Here is a 19,350-nt window from a genome sequence, read left to right as displayed (position 1 = left end):
TTGTGAGTTTCTAAATTAACAGCCACCCAGGGCACAAAGAAATGTCTCCGATGAGATCTGAGAGCTCCACTAATCTGTACATAGGTATAGGGCTATCAATTTAGAGGGAAGTTTGATACTATGTCCATGAGTAAAATAGTATTTATAGGTTCACTGCTGGGGCTTGTGAGCTCTCCAACCATGGGTTCTTGTCCAGATTTACAGTACCAAACATATGCATCCTCATATGGAGTGGTCCTTAAAGCCAGTCAGAAAGTGGTTTGTTGTTCCCATAACCTTCCTGCCATTATTACACCCAGGGACATATCTTGCCAACCCAGTCATTATTGTAGCTCACAAGATTCACAGATGTATCAGATGACCATCCCCTCTGCCACACACACACACACACACACACACACACACACACACACACACACACAGAGAGAGAGAGAGAGAGAGAGAAAGAGAGAGAGAGAGAGAGAGAGAGAGATAGCAGCCCATATAGTAATTTTTAGCACTGTGAAATCTAAGCAGTAGGGAGGAAACTCCTGGACAGTACCAACTCAATTTCTCTATGTCCTGTGGCCATCTATGGATGGACACTTTAGGTTGTCTCCATTTCTTGTTTGTTGTGAATGATGCTGTAATGAATATGGGAATTCAGATGACTCTTCAATATATTGATCTAATTTTCTTTGGATATATACACAGAAATAGGACTTCCAGATCATATGGCAGCTCTATTTTAACTTCTTTTTTAAATTTTGTTCATATGGTTTTTTTGAGACAGGGTTTCTCTGTGTAGTCCTAGCTGTCCTGGGACTCACTCTGTAGACCAGGCTAGCCTCAAACTCAGAGATCTGCCTGTTCCTGTCTCCCAAGTGCTAGTATTTTTATTTATTTTTTATTTTTATTATTTTTTTTTGGTTTTTTGAGACAGGGTTTCTCTGTGTAGCTTTGGAGCCTATCCTGGCACTCACTCTGGAGACCAGGCTGGCCTTAAACTCACAGAGATCCGCCTGCCTCTGCCTCCCGAGTTCTGGGATTAAAGTCTTGTGCCACCAATGCCCAGCCCAAGGGCTAGTATTAAAGGTGTGTGCCACCACACCCAGCTGTTTGTTTTAAAGAAAATTCCATACTCTTTTATATAGTGGCTGCACTAAGAATTTACATATCTAAGAAATTCCCATGTCTTCAGATGTTGCTGGTCAAAAAAGAACCATATGTAATCAGAAGGCAATAGTTGCTGTCCCTGGATACTGGATTTCATTGTACAAGTTAACTGTCCATATTATGTTACTCTCTGTGTTTACCACATCTGACTTATTCTTTTTTAACTTATTTTTTATTTCATTTTACATTCCAAACATAGTTCTCCCTTCCACCCCTCCTCCTGCCCTCTCTCACCTCCCCCTGCCAGCCCTCCTCCCACCCACTCCTCCAAACAGGTAAGGGCTCATATGACGAGTCAAGAAAGTCTGGTACATTAAGTTGGGGCAGGATCAAGCCCCTCCCCTCTGCATTAAAGGAATGGGCTCCAGAAAGTTAGTTCATGCACTAGGGGTAGATCCTGATCCTACTGCCAGGGTCCCCTCAGCTGACCCAAGCTTCACAATTGTCTCCCACATACAAAGGGTCTAATTTGGTCCCATAGAGGCTCCACAGCTGTCCATCTAGAATTCATGAGTTTTCACCAGCGTGGTTCAGCTGTCTCTGTGGATTTCTCCATCATGATCGTGACCTCCTTTGCTCATATATTCCCACCTCCTTCTCTTCATCTGGGTTCCTGGAGACCAGCCTGGTGCATGGTTATGGATCTCTGAATCTGGTTCCGTCAATTACTGCCTGAAAGCTCTATGATAGCTGGGATATTCAACTAGCTGATTACAGGGGAAGGCCAGTTCAGGCACCTTCTCCACCATTGCTAGGAGTCTTAGCTGGGGTCATCCTTGTGGAACCTGCATTATTCTTATCCCTACTGCTTATTTTTCATTTCTACTGTCTTCTTCTTTTGTACAACTTTCATGGAAAAGGGAGTGCATTAACTGCAATAATTAAAAATAAGTGGACTTTCCTTCTTGTCCTACTAAATCATTAGACTTCAAACCAGCTACTTCAAATTTTATTTTATTATAAGATATGAAGAACAAGCAAGACCCCACCAGAATGGATCTTTGAATAATATCTTCCCAATAAAAAAAATATTGGAAACAAAGCCACAGATTACTGGCTCCTGCAATCACATGAGAGTTAAAGGAAATTTTTGTGTTTGACAAGGAATATTCATGGTTGCCTCCCACTTGCTCTCAGTTTTGACCACATGCCTGAAGAGTGTTCTCACTGTACTTCTGGTTGGGTTTCTATCTGTTCTCTTCAGGCAGGAAGAAAAACAGAGAAAGTTAAAAGGAAGTGGTTTGTGTCAGCATTCCTTATCTCATAGTTCAGACTCTATGGTATTTTACTCTAGGGCACGGTGCAAGAAAGAAGGGGAATGTGAGTCAGATACCCTGAGAATATATTTAATGTCAGTAAAAGCGATGTTTCCACCCACGTTGTTCTGATGAGCCCTAACCCACCATCAAATGTCCATTGTACAGAACGGTGTATAAATATTTATAACTATTTTAGTAGGTCAGTAAAGTTTTCTACTACTTATATGTTACTTATTATCACTCCAAGGGGGGGGGAGCTGAATAAGATCCATCTTCTGTCATGCCTTTCCCAGGCAAATCACTCTAAACATGAGACTGAGAAAACCCCTATGATTGACAGAGCCAGATAAGATATCCTGTTATCATTTATCTACCTATTAATATCTCTCTATTCATTCTCCTTCTGGGGTGGATACAAGAGAGGGAAGAAAGAAAGGCAAAAAGAAGGGTGAAAGAAGGTGAAATTTTAAAGGTAATTGCTATTTTAGAAAAGATAGAATGAAAGAAAATATTTCAATAATTTCACTGTTAACAACAAAGTTCCTTGTTTTTATTTTCAAAGTCTAAAACGATAGCCAGAATTGAATTAATTATTATTATGTCCAAATTATTTCATTGAATAAACTGAAGTTTTTGTGCTAAAGATTTACTGGCTTAAAATGAAGTTTAGAATTCCATTTTTTTTTGGTGAATGAGATAAATATTTATTGTAAAAAGTGTTTATTGTTCTCTCTGTTGTGGTCACCTTACCTGAAGAAAATCAAGGAAATGTAAGAACACAGCTCTATCTTCAACATTCACACATGGAAAAGCTTGAGTATAGAGACCTAAATAATCATGCCATTACGAAAAATGGGGCAGGAAGTGGCAAGAAGCAGTCAGTGGGGTCAAAGAGACTCAGCTACTGTTACTCAAGTCCTAACAGGAGGGGGCTTTGGGGAGGAGGAACACAGTGATTGCAGTAGTGTAGATGGGTTGAAAGGAAAAACCCAAGAACATAATATACCTCTGTAGATGGCAGCATGAGTGAAGGAGAGCTAATTCATCAGCGACTTAGTCTGAGTGGTGTGGACTTCTTAGAGTGAGCGGATGGGGAGATGCAGGACACGCTCCCAAACATTGGAGATGAAAAGACCCAATCACAGTTGTTTAAGATATGGATTAGAAGGAAAGTACCCTAGGCTACAAGAGAACTATGCATGTTTTTACGCAAATGGAAGAAGCAGAAGAAGGGGGAAACAAAGGTGCAAATACTAGGAAAAAACAACTGGATTTGTGAACTTAAATGCAAGGCTCAAGAAGATTCCTCATTGTCAGGTACTGGAGGGGTGTGGAAGGAAGCGAGTAGAAAAAAAAAAGGAAAACATGAATCCAATGAAATTGGGGGTAGAAAATATTGATCCCAGAGGGGCTTAAAGCTGGGGCATAAGCAGTGCTAGAGTTGGGGACTCTCTAGCCCTAAGTTCTTGTGGGGAAATTTGTCATCCACACCCCTGCTGAGCATTAGTGGAAGCTCACAGAGGCAATGAGCAATGGACATGAACTTGTAACACCCAGACCTTAGTTTCCGGGGATAGAAAAACCAAATGAAAGGTGAGGGCGTTTCACCAAGGAGGCAGCTGATGCTGAGGTCATGACTACATCACCTCACTGATAGAAAGTGTAAAGGACCACGAGAGGAGTGGGCTAACAGACCTTTGAAGTGTTAAAGAGAAAGTAACAATGAAAATAAACTTGGTTAATATCAAGTAACGTTGTATTGAAAGACAAAAGTCTTTCAATAAACTGTTCTTGGTGATCCAATCTGGTCTACCCTTAGTTCAGGGTTATTATCTCAGTTTGAGTCCCTGCTGCTCAGATGAAGTCCCATGAGTGTTGGAGCTGGTAAAGGGGAAGGGTCAGCTCCCTCGCCAGCTGGAGGCAGTGGGAACAAGGTGGGAGGGCATGTTTCCCTCGCCCCATCCCACCACACTGCAGACGAGGGAGGCAATACTGGCTATGCTCCTCTCATGCCCTTTGGGCTGGCTCAGCTGTGTCCCTGTCTACGGGGTCAGCTCTACTGTGCTGCCCAGGCGAAGCGCCCGTCCGTTTCCTGAGTGCTGAAGCTGCTGAGGGATTGGATCAAGTTCCCTACCTGCTGCAGGTGGCAAGAGGCAAAAGGCGAGAGGAGGAGGGTATCTTTCCCTCACCCAGGCCACCACATGGCAGACAAGAGGGGCGTGGCCTGCTCTCCCAGTCCCATGCCCTCTGGGCCAGCTCTTCCATGCCCCTGTGAACAGAGTCAGCTTTATTGTGCTTCCCAGGTGAGATGTAGAACCTCTCTCCTGAGTGCATCAGCTGGTGAGGGGCGGGACCAGCTTTGCAGCCAGTGAGTGAAGGAGCCAATTTTGAACAGCCCTATCTTCTCTGCCGTTGGTGGTATCAGGAGCCAGGGACATCAACACAGACCACAGCTGCATCAGGGCCATGAACCTAGCTAGACACAGGCCCTGTCAGCAGCCCAGGCCCAGACATCACCACGACCCTGGGTAGCAATCAAGCAGCTCACCTCAGCCTGCTCCTCACTCTTCAGTTACGCCTTGTCCACACGAAATGAACTCTTCTCTCTCTCCCCCTCCCATAACACACCATGCATTTGTTCACCATAGTGCCACGTCTGCCCGTCACCACAAGGCGCCAGGCAGACTGTGTTTTCTCCTCCAAGTCCGGGGCGGCCCTATGTGTGGGTCTCTTGGCCCCGCTCAGTCCGTCATCAACACCATCTTCTAAACATGTAAGAACAGATGTCTATGATGAATGTTATAGGAAGATATTCCCTCAGAGTATATAAAACATATGAATTACACAAAGTTTAGTATAAACACTGGGTATTCATTCCATCCACACTTTGAAAACAGAAGTCATTTAAAGTGAAAATAAAATTATATAATGCAATTAAAAAGCGTATCCATTACTGATACCTTCGTGTAAAACACCAACTACCTTTCAATTTGACATGTTTCTTTTCAGGATCTGACCGTTGAGAAGTGTTTCTCTATATTCACTGTGTTACTTTTGGCACAATGCTTTGTGCTTTTTGATGAGAACATGGAAGTTTAGTTGGAATATTCACAATAGATCTCTGGTTGTGAAGATAAAACAGGAGCAGAAGGAATAAACCAGTTAAATCACCCATCTCTGGTGATGGGTGATCAAGAACACTGATATCCCAGGAAAATTCCATACTCAAAATTCTTTCTAAATACAATCTTAGACATAAAACTATCCAGACTTGGGAGGCAAACTATCCTAAAGAAAATCCCTATATAAACACTCTATTCAATATCATAATAGTACTTATTTTCGTTTATATTTTTGATATATGAAAAACCAATATGGTCATTATAATGTCTTGTTCACATACATAATCAAAGAAAAGGAGAGAGGAGTGTGGGTTTTATATTTGAAAAAATCAAGAAAACAAATGGGGTGGGAGAAAGGAAGTGGGGGAGGGGATTCTGCCAACCTCTGAATTCACTTTTCTTCGGTTTAAATTACAAATTGAGTATTATCTTTTTAAGTTTTTACTTGTGTAGTGAAACTGTCATAATGAATTACTGTTGATATTTTACTGTTTTGCAAATGATGGCATTTATATTTCCATTATTTGTGAATCTGTATCTATTAATAGTTTGCACAATCAATAGATCTGCCAGAAAACTCATAATGCTATTCCCCTAACTATGACATGAAAGTATTCTCATACAGTACACCCAGAAAATATTTTGGGGTAATTTTAGTTATTAAATTTGAACTAGAACAAGACACAATACCATATAGTTGGTAATATTTAACTAAAATTTTGCTTAAAATCTTTTCTTCTTTTCCTTGTTATCAGTAGGCTAAGTATTAAGGCCTGACATTGATTTTTAAAGTATTTAGGTAAATTATTTCCATCTTTCAAACCTCCAAATGATTCAGCTCACTCTCAATCGTTCTCAAAGACAGCATTCCATTTCGAAGTCTAAGAGCTTGATTTGTTCCGTTTTCCTACCCCACAGCCTGCCAAACCATGGGTTGAAAACCAGACTTGCCTAAACCCGCAGAAGAGAAGATGATCCCACATGCTTCACAAGGAGCTGGGAGCTTTTGTTCTAGTTGGCTATGGGGGTTGGGGGGTAGTCATGTGCCCCTGTCTCTGAACTTTTCTTACCTACCTGGAACTAGGATTTTTTAATCTCAGAATATTAGTGCAAGGTTAAGATCTGACTTGGTTCTGACAAGTATGTGCATGAAGAGAAGTCAACATCCCGTGACATACTTGGGAAACATAGGTCTGTTTGCCCGTGTGAAAACTCAGCATCTAATAACATCCTCTGCATTTTCTATTTCTTTATTTTATCCCAAGTAAATTTATCTTTTCATAGAAAAAAATCAGGTCAAGTTAGTCATGAAGTGTGCAAGCAAATCTAAATCCCTGGATATAGGAAGAATATTAATAAGTGAGTAATAGTTATGACTTATTCTTTCTTTCATGCCTACTTGCTTAGTCACTTGTGATTAAACCTTAATCAACTTGGAACAAAGTTACTATGATATTTACAACAAATTAAACACTGAATGAAGCATCAATTGCTACGTGATTTTATCACAAAGGCAAGGTATAACTCATCTCTTCCTTTCTCTTAAGCAAATGACCTGAATACCATGAGGTATCCACCCACACCTAAAATTTATCATCCTAGTCATCCCTGTTTTCTATCAAGTTTTATTCTTTGATAAAATCCCATGAGCTTTCCCTTCAAAATGGGTAGGAACAAACCTCAGAATATTCCATCTTTATGACACCACTGAAAATGTTGAATTCAGTTTTAGTGCTTTTGTTCATTTAGGTAAGTGATATAAACAAAACAATGGCATTCTTGGCTTTTATGGTATGACTCGTGTGTGTGTGTGTGTCTGTGTGTCTGTGTCTGTGTGTCTGTGTGTGTCTGTGTGTCTGTGTGTGTCTGTGTCTGTCTGCCTGTCTGTCTGTCTGTCAGAGGACAACTTATGGGACCTGTTTTACTGTTTTTTTCCTTGCACAGTGGGATCCCAGGCTCGCACTCAGGTGATTTGATTGTGCAGTAAATGATCTACAAGCTGAGCCATCTCAGTGGCCTATCTTTTTGTCCTAATTTTTGTTGTTTCTAACTGACTGTATTTGAAAATGTGCTTCAGTTTTCAAAAACAATTTACATTTGTGTATATTTTTCTAATTATTTGGAAGTGTTTCTCGGATATCTAACTTTCCAAGCAATATAATATTTATAATACACTCATGCAGGTCCAGCACAGAAGTGGGTTTTTATAAATAGAAGTGATTTCCCTATTATTTTTCACCAAATGATTATGGTTTCCGTGGCTTCTCTGAAACTTTCCAGGAGTGAAATATGAGTCTCAGGCATCAGGCTGTGATTATGGAGGATAAGATGTTATGAAGAAGAGCATTAATACTGAATTCATTTCTAGATTGTCAGCACTGTAGAACAGTTCTAACTGTAAATATCTACATGTTCTAGATTTAATTTTTTTGTTTTGGTTGTCCAAAAGTGAGAATAACATGTTGATGGGGAAGAACAGGAAGACTAACCACTTTTGAATATAATCAAGACTTAATAGAACAGAATAAATTTTATTCTTTATAATGTGCTAAAGCACAAGCCAAAAATGATCTCTACAATAAGGCTGATATGGTTTAGTTGTGTTAAATAATACTTCATTGTAAGCAGTTTTACACATTTGCAATTTTTCAGAGTTCAATTATTTTTGAATACATGGGGAAATTTTCCTTTCTGCTTTTAATTTTTCTGGTGGCAATTATAAGAAGTAGAGGAGAAAGTTAAACTCTGTGTCTTTCATCACAAACTTTTGATATTATAAAACAATGTAGCTGGAATAAATCATAAATAATTCACATTACTCAGAATAAAACTGTCCTATACATTACCAGAGTGAAGTGTTAGGTGTTTAATACAAGCTAGGAACTTGAATACAGAGCTAAACTTCATACTTTTAATAAAAATATGGTTATACGTGACTGAAAATCTCTTGTTATGGGGCTAGGAAAGATGGCTCACCAGTTAAGAGCACTGGCTGATCTTCCAAAGGACCTGGGTTCAATTCCCAGAATCCATATGGCAGTGTGCAACTCCAGTTCCAGGGGATCTAGCATCCTCAAACAGGCATCATAAAGGCAAAAACCCCAATGTACATAATAAATAAATAGAAAGTTTTTAAAACTGCAGTTATTTTACATATGTATGTACCCTTTAAGTTAATGTTGTCTTCCTTTTATTTCATTCTATTGCTTCAAACTTTTCTAACTTTTATAAGAAATAACTACTTCACTTTATCTGGTAAAAACAGAAGCTCCACTCTGTCACGGTATGGGAAGCTAGAGAACTAGTGTAGCCTTTCCGAAACTAATCTGGATTCACTGTAACAAGCAAAGACAACAGACATTCAGGCTCATGACTTGACTGCCAGGCAGTGTGTTGCAGGGATGCTGGCAACCCTGCAGTCTACAGTACAGTGTGATCAGCAGACAATTACAGGATTTATTCCTGGGAAGGTGGCACCAGGTCAAAGTTTCTCCATGGAGAATTCTCCACCTAGAAAATCGACTTCAGTTCTGAAAGTAATAGCCTTGAAACTTTCTGTGCCCCTTGAATAAATCTAATATTTTAATCAAGACATAAATACTATAAATTTTGTTTTTCCAATTTATTTCATTAATTTTATAATTACTTTAAATTTTCTGTTAACATTGTATTTTTTATGTACAACATGATGTCTTGAAGCACACAGGCCACTGTGGAATGGCTAAAATATAACAAGTTCACTACCTGTGTAGTTATTTTCATAGTGAGAGCATAGCTTACTTTAACGTTTTTGTTTATTTGTTTGTTTTTCTTTTTTGAGGCAGAGTTTCTCTGTGTAGCCCTGGCTGTCCTGGAACTCACTTTGTAGACCAGGCTGGCCTTGAACTCACAGAGATCGACCTGCTTCTGCCTCTGCTTCCTGGGTGCTGGGATTAAAGGCATGTGCCACCACTGCCAGGATTTTTATATTAATCTTTTTTAAATGAAATTATTACAAAATTTTTAATGCCTGCTATGAAATTTAGGTAGCAAAGTCATTTGATTCCCCATCAATAATAGTAAAAACGGAAATCAAGAAATAAGATCTTCATAGAAATTGGAATTTTATATCTTCCTCTTATTTTTTATTTTCCTTTCTCACTATATTTATGCTAGTTTGATATAAATGTATTCATATAATATTGGTTTACTTTCAAATTACATCATTTGTTGACTATATATATTTTTTTCTACAGCAAAATATAAACATATAAATAAATAAGTTAGTTTTTAATTTTTCCAATAGATTTCCAATGTTAAAATATTTATATGAGGTTGATGGGGGAAGTTCTTCTGTATATATGTTTCTCTTATTGGTTGATGAATAAAACACTGTCTGGTCTATAAGGCAGGAAGATAGGTGGGACTACGACAAGAAGAATTCTGGGAAAGGTAGGCAGAGAGGGCCCACCAGAACAGTCACCATGTAGGCCACCAAAGGAGTAACAGGTCCAGACCCTTCTCAGGTAAGATAAGACCATGTAGAAATACTTAAAATAATAGAAGTGGGCTAATAATTAAGAAGAGCTAGCCAATAAGAACCCTTAGTCATTGACCAACAATTTTATAATTAATATAGCATCTGCGTGTTCATTTGGGGCTGAAGGGCAGAGGGACCAGCCATGACAAAGAACCTCTCATAAACATGAGATACATCATAATTTTTACTGGTAAATTGCTTAGTAAATGCATTATATTACTGGATTATGTTCAATATAATTACATAAATATGAAAATTGATAAATCAATACATGAAAACCAATGCTGAACATATTTCAAGGAGATGGATATGTCTGGGTGTTTTTTTCCCTATAGGTTTTGTGTATGAATGTTATGTATTGCTAGAACAAGTTAAAGTTTAGCAATAATTCTATTCTTTTCTCTTCTTTAACTTTTTAAACATTTTTCCTTTTATTGAAAATAGATTCTTTTCTCACATAATATATCCTGATTACAGTTTCCCCACCTCCTCTCCTATCCAGATCCACTTCCTTTCTGTGTCACATTGGAAAAGAACAGGATTCTATGAGATAATGTTGAAATAAAAAAAATAAAATGTAAAAAGATACAACAATAACTATCACATCAAATTTGGACATGACAAGCCAACAGAAAGAAGAGTCCAAGAGAAGACACTTGGACCTCTGAACAATTTTTGTGTTCCATTTAGAGCTGAGTGTTCCAAGTTCTCTCATTCTCTGTATAGTGTCTGGCTGTAGGTCTCTATATTTGTTTCCATCTGCTACAGGAGGCAGCTTCTCTGAGGATGGCTGAATAAGGCACTGATCTATGAGTATAGCAGCTATTTTCATTCTTATTTGACATTTTAATTTAGATAAGTGCTAAAACATCCCTTTGTAGATGCAAACAGAGGTTTTTTTTTTTTATATAGTTGTAACACAATACTTGGGCCTTTGAAGTTTTTGTGTCCCAAATTACATGTTCATCTACCATGCAAAAAAAATTATTTTTGAAGGTATATCAGCTGAAATTTCGTCAATGTACATTCACTTGTGTGGAAAGAACAGAATTGACACCAGATGTGAAATTCACTTTCCACACCTCCTGCCGCAGTTATAGCATATTGTCACTCATCCATATCTTTAGTATCACTGCTGGTGTGCTCAATCACTCGGGGGAAATCCTAACAAAATCCCAAGGGTGTGAAAAAATGACTTTATTCTTATGGCAGTAAAGTAGCATTCTCAATAGGAATGTCTTCCCCACAAATCCTTCTCTTAGGGAATTTGTGGGAAATGCATATCTCTACAGCACTCTTAACACTCTACATGGGCCTGGGAAGTCTTTATGAACTCCTGTGTGGATACTTTAGTTGAGGACCATTGTTTCCAAGTATCTGTGATACACTAGACACTTAAGAGTAAGTAAAGGACAACTGATGTCCTTCTTACAATATTTTATTAAATGAATATTTCTTATAAATTTACCAAATAAGTGCCAAACCTAAATCAGTGTGGTTAGTGGAAGAGGCTTGGATTTAAAAGTCTAAAAGCATGGTTTCAATCATTAACTCTACTGCTAGCTGGCTATCTTCCTGTAGAAGACTTGGTACACTTTGCTGCACCTAAGTTTTCTCATTTAAAGACTAGACAAGAATAGTATTTCTTGAAGTTAAATAACATGCTTTGAGTACACACTTGGTTTATTATCAGGAAAAATAATCGGCACACTAAATGCATAACCTGGAATACACTTTTTAGAGGGTATCTAAAGTGAGTAATTTGGAGTTTATTTCAAAGAAAATTTATTTAAAAAATCAAATAACCAGATATGTATTATAAACATTAATAAGGGTGAGAAATACTGGAATTATAATTATCAGTAGTATCCAGTATTATATGATTTTATGAAAATCACTTAGAAGAAATTTGGAAAATGAGGAGGGAAAGGAAAAGGGATCTTAGGAGGAACAAATATTTCTACAGAGTCTCATAAAATGCCATAGTCATGGATGGCAACTATTAGCCAGCATAAGAAACTCCGAAAGGCAAGTTCAGGCATATTATCCAACTAAGCACTCATGGATAGATGTTTTCAAGACTGGAGACCAATTATGTAAGTCAGACTTCCATAACCTTCTTTCCGTGAGCTAAAAACCTTCTCTCTGTGTCCACACAGCCAAGGGTGTGGAAATCTGATGTAATTACCCAGGCAGGGCTGGCGAATAAAACTGACCACAAATTGTGGAAGACTGAGCTATACACTTACGTCAGCTATCTTCTCTGGTCAGATTGTCCAAGTAACCTGCTAGCCCTTTTCATTCCTTGCCTATGTTGACACAGCCAATCCCAGGGCTGGACTTTAATTACGGCAGCATACCTCTAAATAAATTGGAGTTTTCCATATCAGTAAAAAAAATATATCCTTTAAATCTCTGTAACTTCGAGCCCAGCCTGGTCTACAAGAGTTAGTTCCAGGACAGCCTCCAAAGCCACAGAGTAACCCTGTCTCAAAAAACAAACAAAAAATTATCCTTTAAAAAGTGATATATTCTTCAAAATTTTAAGAAGTAGCTTCATTTTTCTTTTGTTACATCCAATTTTCCTGAAATTTTTAGTAAAATATTAGGAATAAGATGAAACTTTTAATCTTTTCCCCTTCTGTATGTTAATCCATTCTTAAAGGACAAAATAAATTTCATTGACATAAAAGCCTTAATGTGTGTGTGTGTGTGTGTGTGAGAGAGAGAGAGAGAGAGAGAGAGAGAGGAGAGTGTTATAGATACAACGAAACCTATCAAAAAAGTAGAAAGTGAAATGTAATATGAGTCCTTGCTTTAAAATAAGCTAATTCACCAATGGTTTCCTCTTCTATTCTAATTTTTAAAATCACTGTATTTGGTATAGTCTTAAATATTTCTTAAATTCCAAATACCTTTTCTCTAAATAACCATTGAAACACTTTGTTATTTTACCATTTCCTCTAATTCAACCTTGTGGCATAAGGACACCAGAAAAAAAAAAAATCTTATGACTTCTCTAAATATTTTTCTCTGGTTAAAAAAGGTCAAAAATTCAAAACATTAAGAAAACAAAATAACTGGTGGCTGCCATTATAGTACTGCTGAGGAGTTTGTATGTGCTGTACTGTGATCAATGGTGCTTTATTTTAGAGATCTGTCTGGGATTCTCTTTGGATCCTGCAATGATGGACTTGGTGTTGAAGCTGTATTGATCGGTTACTGAAGAATTTTCCTCTGTTTCACATCATCTTCCCACTAATGGTTCCCAGTTCATATTTTCTGGAAGAACCAGTATGCAAGCATGCTCTTTCCAAATGGGGCTTTGGTAGCAGATGGCAGGTCAAATCCCTCAGGAAGTGAAGATCAAGAAGAAATGGTTGGAAATTTTCCAGTTAACTCTGAGTAATCATGAGGTAATCTGTATAATACATAAACCCATTCACACCACCTCTTCTCCAAATTCCCCAGAAGCATTATTAATCAGCATGGCAAGCCGTTAAAAAAAGAAAGAAAGAAAAAGGATGCCAGACTGTCTGGAAGGAAAGACTGAGCAAGAGGCATGTTGCTGTAACATGAGCAGACCATTCTATCATCAATGCAGTCCTAGAGGGCTCTGGTTTTAGCATTTATCAGCATCAAGAACATCCCAAAGTTTACTGAGCCATGAGTGATAGCAAAGTGAACACTTAAATGCAAAGTATCCGAGGATTATGCTGCCAAGCGTAAGAGGTTGCCATGCTGAATCAAGGAGTGTGCCGCAAGCACTTTGACTGCTGGTCTGTAAAACCCTACATGCAAATAGCCAAGGGCTGTACCAGAAGATAAGAGCAGCAAGGCTGTGTTCAAAGGCAGGGGAGAGGAAGGTACTTATGGCCAAGAGGAAGTCAGATAATGCTAACACAGCACACTTGGAAAAGCCATTTCGTATTACTGCATCTGCTCTGCAGCACCTATGGGCAGCAGAGGGAGGCATGTTTTGTTCTCTCTTTCTTCCAAAATAGGAAATAATCTGTATTTTCAAATTATTTATATTGTCTTAATTAAAATTTATATGAAGCTTAAGACATGTTCACTATTAACCCAATTTTAATGATAACATAGAAGATTGTAATAGTCAAGATTGAACAGTCAGTCACGTTGCTGGTAAGAGATACCAGAACAGTGGATCTGACTCCAAGTTCCTTTAGCACCAAGCTACATTAATTTCATTAAAACTTGAGTTGCCCCGGGGTTTCTAATCTCAGTAGTATCTCTACTAAGTCCAAAGCCTTTTATTTTCCAAGTCTACACTTCACCTACTATTGAATCTGGTGATAGATTTTTATTAAAATAAATATAGATCCTTCCTTTCTAAGAAACACTGAAGTGAAATTATTTCTCTATAATGGTTCCCATCTAGAAAAAAAAAAAAAAGCATATTCCTCAGACATAAATACTTTCTGAGCACCCACCACCTGCACCATACTGTGTTAGCACTTGCTGAACTCACTAAAATCTGATAGTTTGTGGAATTCCCAACAGCAATATATTTCTCTCAAACCAACGAAAGTAGACATTCATAACCTTTCAGGGTTACTCATAACCTATTTGTGTTTACTTTTAAGAGGTGTACAGACACAAGATTATTCCATTTCCTTCTGTGCTGTTCAAGGAGAGACGGTATGAGCCCAGCTTCCGGATGTTGAATCATATGACTTGAACCAGAGGTCAGGTAAAGTGGTGGTCAACTTCAGGTTCCAACCTGCAAAACAGCCCACCTCTGGAAGCCTAGTCATTCAGGGAGGTGAGCGTGCCAGACACCACAAACCCAGACTTGCTGGTAGAGGCCCCTCAAGCCAAACAGCAGCACAGCCAGTAAAGGGTGGTGGGAGGTAGAAAGCAAGCTCGAGGCTGGCAAGGGGGCGGAGTGAGTCACTTCTTTGATGTGGAGTGGTTATTACAAACACAGCAAAGGTGAGCAAGCATTTCCTTCCCCTGACTACTGTGACTACTGGTGTAGGAAACTGAGTCATGGGCTAGGACAGCTTTAGAGTTGCAGGAGAGGAAAATTCTTATTTATAGTCTAACATCAATTTTACTAAGATGCATTTTGTCAATCTGGTAAATCTGCAGTCTGCCTTATGTGGATAAGCCAGTTTCCTACTTATTTGCAAAATATTTTCTCACTGTTCTTTTCTTAGTAAAGATGCTCTTTGAGAGTTGTATACACTCAACCTGATCCTTTATAGGTAATGATTATTTAAAGAAATGCATTCATTTTGTAATTTCAACACTAGGAAGGTAGAGACAGGAAGATCAGAAGTTCAAGGTCATCCTCAGATAAAAGGCAAGTTCGAGGTCAGCCTCACCTATAAAAGAACCTGTCTAAGAAAAAGGAGATGGGAGGAAGAAAGAGAAGAAGAAAGAAAAGAACATAAATTCTTAACAATACATCCAAAATGTTGGCTCACATCAGTCAGAATAATGATATAAGACTTTCAGAGAAAGTATCTGTGTGAATTATTGCATTTCCTTCCCTAAGACCAGGCTTAATATTACCTCCTTTCATCTCTTTTATAAATATATATTTTAATTTCCTAACCAGCAAAAAAAAAAAAAATGCCTAAGTTTAAACACTATTTACCTGAAGCAGAACAGAGCAAGAGGGTCTATTCTGAGTAGAGTACATTGATTTCCTTGTTATCGTTGGTTAAGAATTTCATCAAATTGCAGGCCCTAAACTAGCCCGGTATTTATAAGTCAGCCATAGTTTGGTGTTCTTAGTTTTGCCTGGCTAGGGCACTATACTCACAGAAACGCTCTGTGATTTTATGAATGATTATATTTGTTACTTTTTACATCACTGTCACAAACTTCCTAGCAGAAAGGACTTGAGGGAGGGTTTATTTTGGCTAGGGACGGCCTGGTGTGGGGCAGGGGAGGCACAGGGCCAGGTGGTTCGCCTGCGATAATTGGAGTTTGCAGCAAAGCTTGCTTACATCTTAGAAGAACAGGAAACAGCTTGTTAGAGCCAAATACAGAGGGGAGTGCAGTTTCCAAAGACAGAGCCACTTCTGCTCACTGGGCCACAGTACCACAGGTTCCACAACCTTCTAAAACAGTGAGTTGTCTGTGGCAATGCTGAAATATGTGAACCTTACCGCAACAGAGACATCATTTGTTTATTTGACTTTATTAGAAAAAGACTAGATGTTCACTGCTGGAACCGTATCATCACTCCTTCCTTCCACGGTGCCACAAAATCTTCAGTGTAAATAAATCACAAATTGAAAGCTCAAATCACAGAAGAAAAAAAATGATGGCTTATAGACTTATCCATTTTCTTATTAATTGTTAAAAGTAATAATAGTAATAATGCCAGAGTCTGCTATAGCCATCAGGAATATAGCAAAACCAAATAGGAACTCACAGGGAAAAAAAGCAACATTTGTTTATGTTAATGGTGGTAAGTGCTTTTTAGCAAAACCAATTAACAGAAGGGTAAGGAGCAGGAAGAAGGGGTGTAATTTCAAATGGGGTGACCTGGGAAGTCTCACTAAGAAGGTTGCATCACAATTACGGTAAACTTGACCCTCAGTAACTACTGAAATCCAGAAATTGTTCTGGACTGATGGTGAAATCCACAAGGTTTGAAAATGATCAAGTGACCTACATGAGGACAATTTTCTCTTGCATTAGGAATTATATCTTACCCACACCTTATGACTCAGAAGGTATTAATTTTTATCTTCCTAACTCTGGTAGCCAAATGTTAGGATTGAGTCAGGCAAATATTTCCCAAATGAGTTGTAGAATGTACCCTTACTCACGATAGCACCACTAAAACCAGCAGACGTGTTCCTGGGCGGTAGAAACTTGTGTCTGAGACATTTGCATATTTAGAGGTGTTTTTATTCCTTTAAAAGAACATGACTGAGAATCACTTTTATAGCTAACAAGAGCCAGAGTAACTCATGTTAAAGAATAGGATTTAATTGATAGTTTAGAAGTTGAAAACTTCTGAGTAAAAGCTAGCCCCAAAGCATTTCATGGTGAAAAAAAAGTTTCATAATTTCCTTAAAAATATTCCAGATGATAACTGATTGAACTTTAAAATATTGGCTTTGGTATATTTTTTTCCTCCCACGAAGAAAATGCTTGTAAGAGCAAAAAATCCATTCTAAGTGGCTCTGAGGGAGTTCATGTTTTGTTTAAGAATTGTGGTTTCTCTTGGCTAGCAAACATACAGAAATAGTTTCCCTGGTGTAAAACATTAGAATGACAGACTCTTGTTGGGAATGGATAGAAATAGACATAATTACAACTGTAACTACAGGGAAAAGAAGGCAAATGATCAAACATTTATTGGGCTTAAGCACAGTAAATTGTCAACTCCAAAAATCATGATTTGTTTAATAAAAGTCAATACCACTGCATTCATGTCCAAATCTAGAGAAAAGAGACTTGGAGCCAGATTGGTACACTGGGAGTTTGTTGGCACTGCTGCTGAGAGGGACGAGCCCGAGAAAATGAAAGTAGAACTTGGCAAACAAGAATGGATCCTGCAGTTCAGTAGTCCAAAGCCAACAGCCAGTCCCTTGTAGAATTTTGAAGGTGGGATGACACTTCAACATTCTGCTCAGCTGAGACAAGCGGTTCCCTTTGACCAAAGGCATATCTGAGGCTGGGAATTTATCCGTGACTTGTTACCAGCCAATGTGGCAGCCAGGACATGAATTCCATGGCTGTGAAAGAGAACTTGGAAGACCTCAGCATCTGCAGCAGACAGTACGGCTTCATCTCTGATACAAGAATGGTGAAAGATGCACGGACTTCACTGTGTCGCTGCATAGGTTGGAGTGTGGGGTGGCATGCCCTTTCAAAACTGAAAATCTGGAACCACATTGCAGTCTGCGTGTTTATTAAAGGCAGGTACAGCTAGCAACCCCACTTGGTCTGGTACAAAAGGAAACGCAGGTTCTCTTGTTCAAAAGGAGGAAGAAAGATGCTGCTGATGGTCCCAAGGCATACATTTTCTATTCCTTCTTGATGGGTGCTCTACATTTTAGGATGTTTCATTTGCTATTTAATGCTGTTCTAGATAAGAAAATTTTACTTTAAAATCGCATTTAGGATTTGTGCTAAGTGAGGTATAATCTGATCTTACCAGAAAACTGAACAAGGAAGCTGTGTGAAGAGTAGAGAGGGGGGTGGGAGACAAACAAACAAAAAGGTGTGTAAGAGTAGGGGGTGGGAACAGACAGGTATGTTAACTTTATTCATACGGTGATTTTTTTTTTACTTTCTATACATAATCTGCAATATTTTTTACATGCCTTAAATACACACAAAAATAATTTTTAAAATTCATGTATAAAAGGCAGACAGCTCGTATAGGCTTGTGCATTTTATTCTTGCTTGAACAGGGAAAGTGGATGTTTAGTCAATTGTTGTATTTAGTGTCCTCATAGAATCATATTTTACTAGTACTCTCTCCTTTCAACTTTGTAATTAAATGTGGACTTAAAAGCAACTCTGGATTGTCATAGCTCTTCCTTTCCTTTCTTGCCATAATTTTTAGTGTAAATGTCTGGCTTGTATGCAGACAACACAAGCACAGACAGATATGATAGTGTTTCTAGGGTACTATGTGTGCATGTTTTTCCTAACTGTGGATGTACTGTGTCCATCCATCCTTCATTACCAAGACTATGCCCTCAAACTATGAGCCAAAATAAATGCTTCCTGCCTTAAGTTTTATTTGTCAAGTATTTTGTCACAGAAAAGAGAGAAATAATATAGAAAATAGTTTCCAAGAGTGGTGTCCTTGCTGTGATAACAAACCTGACCATGTGGTTCTTAGCATTTTTAGGAAGTGGTTTGCAAGAAAAGTGTGAAAGAATTTGGAACTTTGGGATAGATAAGCCATATTAAGCATGGCTTAATGGAAGTTTGAGTGGCAGGAGTTTGAAAGACTAGAATGTCTTTAGAAAAGTCAAGAAAACGCAGATGGAGGTCTGGTTCATGAAGCTTCATGTAGAAACAAGTATGCTAGTGAGAGCTGGGCCAGTATATTCTGGCAAAGAATTTGACTCAAGTCCTTGAGCTAAACTGGAAAGTAATTGACTAATGTGTGTGGGGGGGGGGGTGGAGAATGTCAAGACCAGATATCATTCAGTCTGTTTCATGGTTTCTGCTCACTGCTAGTATCCAAGTCTACAGTGAGAGAAAGCAACATGGAAGCAAAGTGATGTAGAAAATGTGTCATTTGGTGAAGAAAGGAAGGAATCTAATATTGCTGACAAAGGGAGTG

General features: G+C 38.4%; 1 long non-coding RNA gene across 5 annotated transcripts; it reads left to right on the top strand.

Annotated features, from left to right (window-relative positions):
* Positions 1-7,038: 7,038 nt before the first annotated feature.
* On the top strand, positions 7,039-18,791 carry LOC118238309. 5 transcript variants are annotated; one of them, XR_004768215.1, is made up of 3 exons: positions 7,039-7,285; positions 13,209-14,841; positions 17,491-18,791. It is a non-coding gene; the product is annotated as an uncharacterized LOC118238309 (long non-coding RNA). The 5 variants fall into 5 exon arrangements; XR_004768213.1 differs by having other exon boundaries at positions 7,042-7,285; positions 13,209-13,921; positions 14,663-18,791; XR_004768214.1 differs by having other exon boundaries at positions 7,043-7,285; positions 13,209-13,471; positions 14,663-18,791.
* The last annotated feature ends 559 nt before the right edge of the window (positions 18,792-19,350 follow it).

Source organism: Cricetulus griseus, chromosome 2 (genome assembly GCF_003668045.3).
Source record: "Cricetulus griseus strain 17A/GY chromosome 2, alternate assembly CriGri-PICRH-1.0, whole genome shotgun sequence".
Lineage (NCBI taxonomy): Eukaryota > Metazoa > Chordata > Mammalia > Rodentia > Cricetidae > Cricetulus > Cricetulus griseus.
The sequence above is the reverse complement of the archived record's forward strand: the minus strand, read 5'-3'. Positions and strand labels throughout refer to the sequence as shown.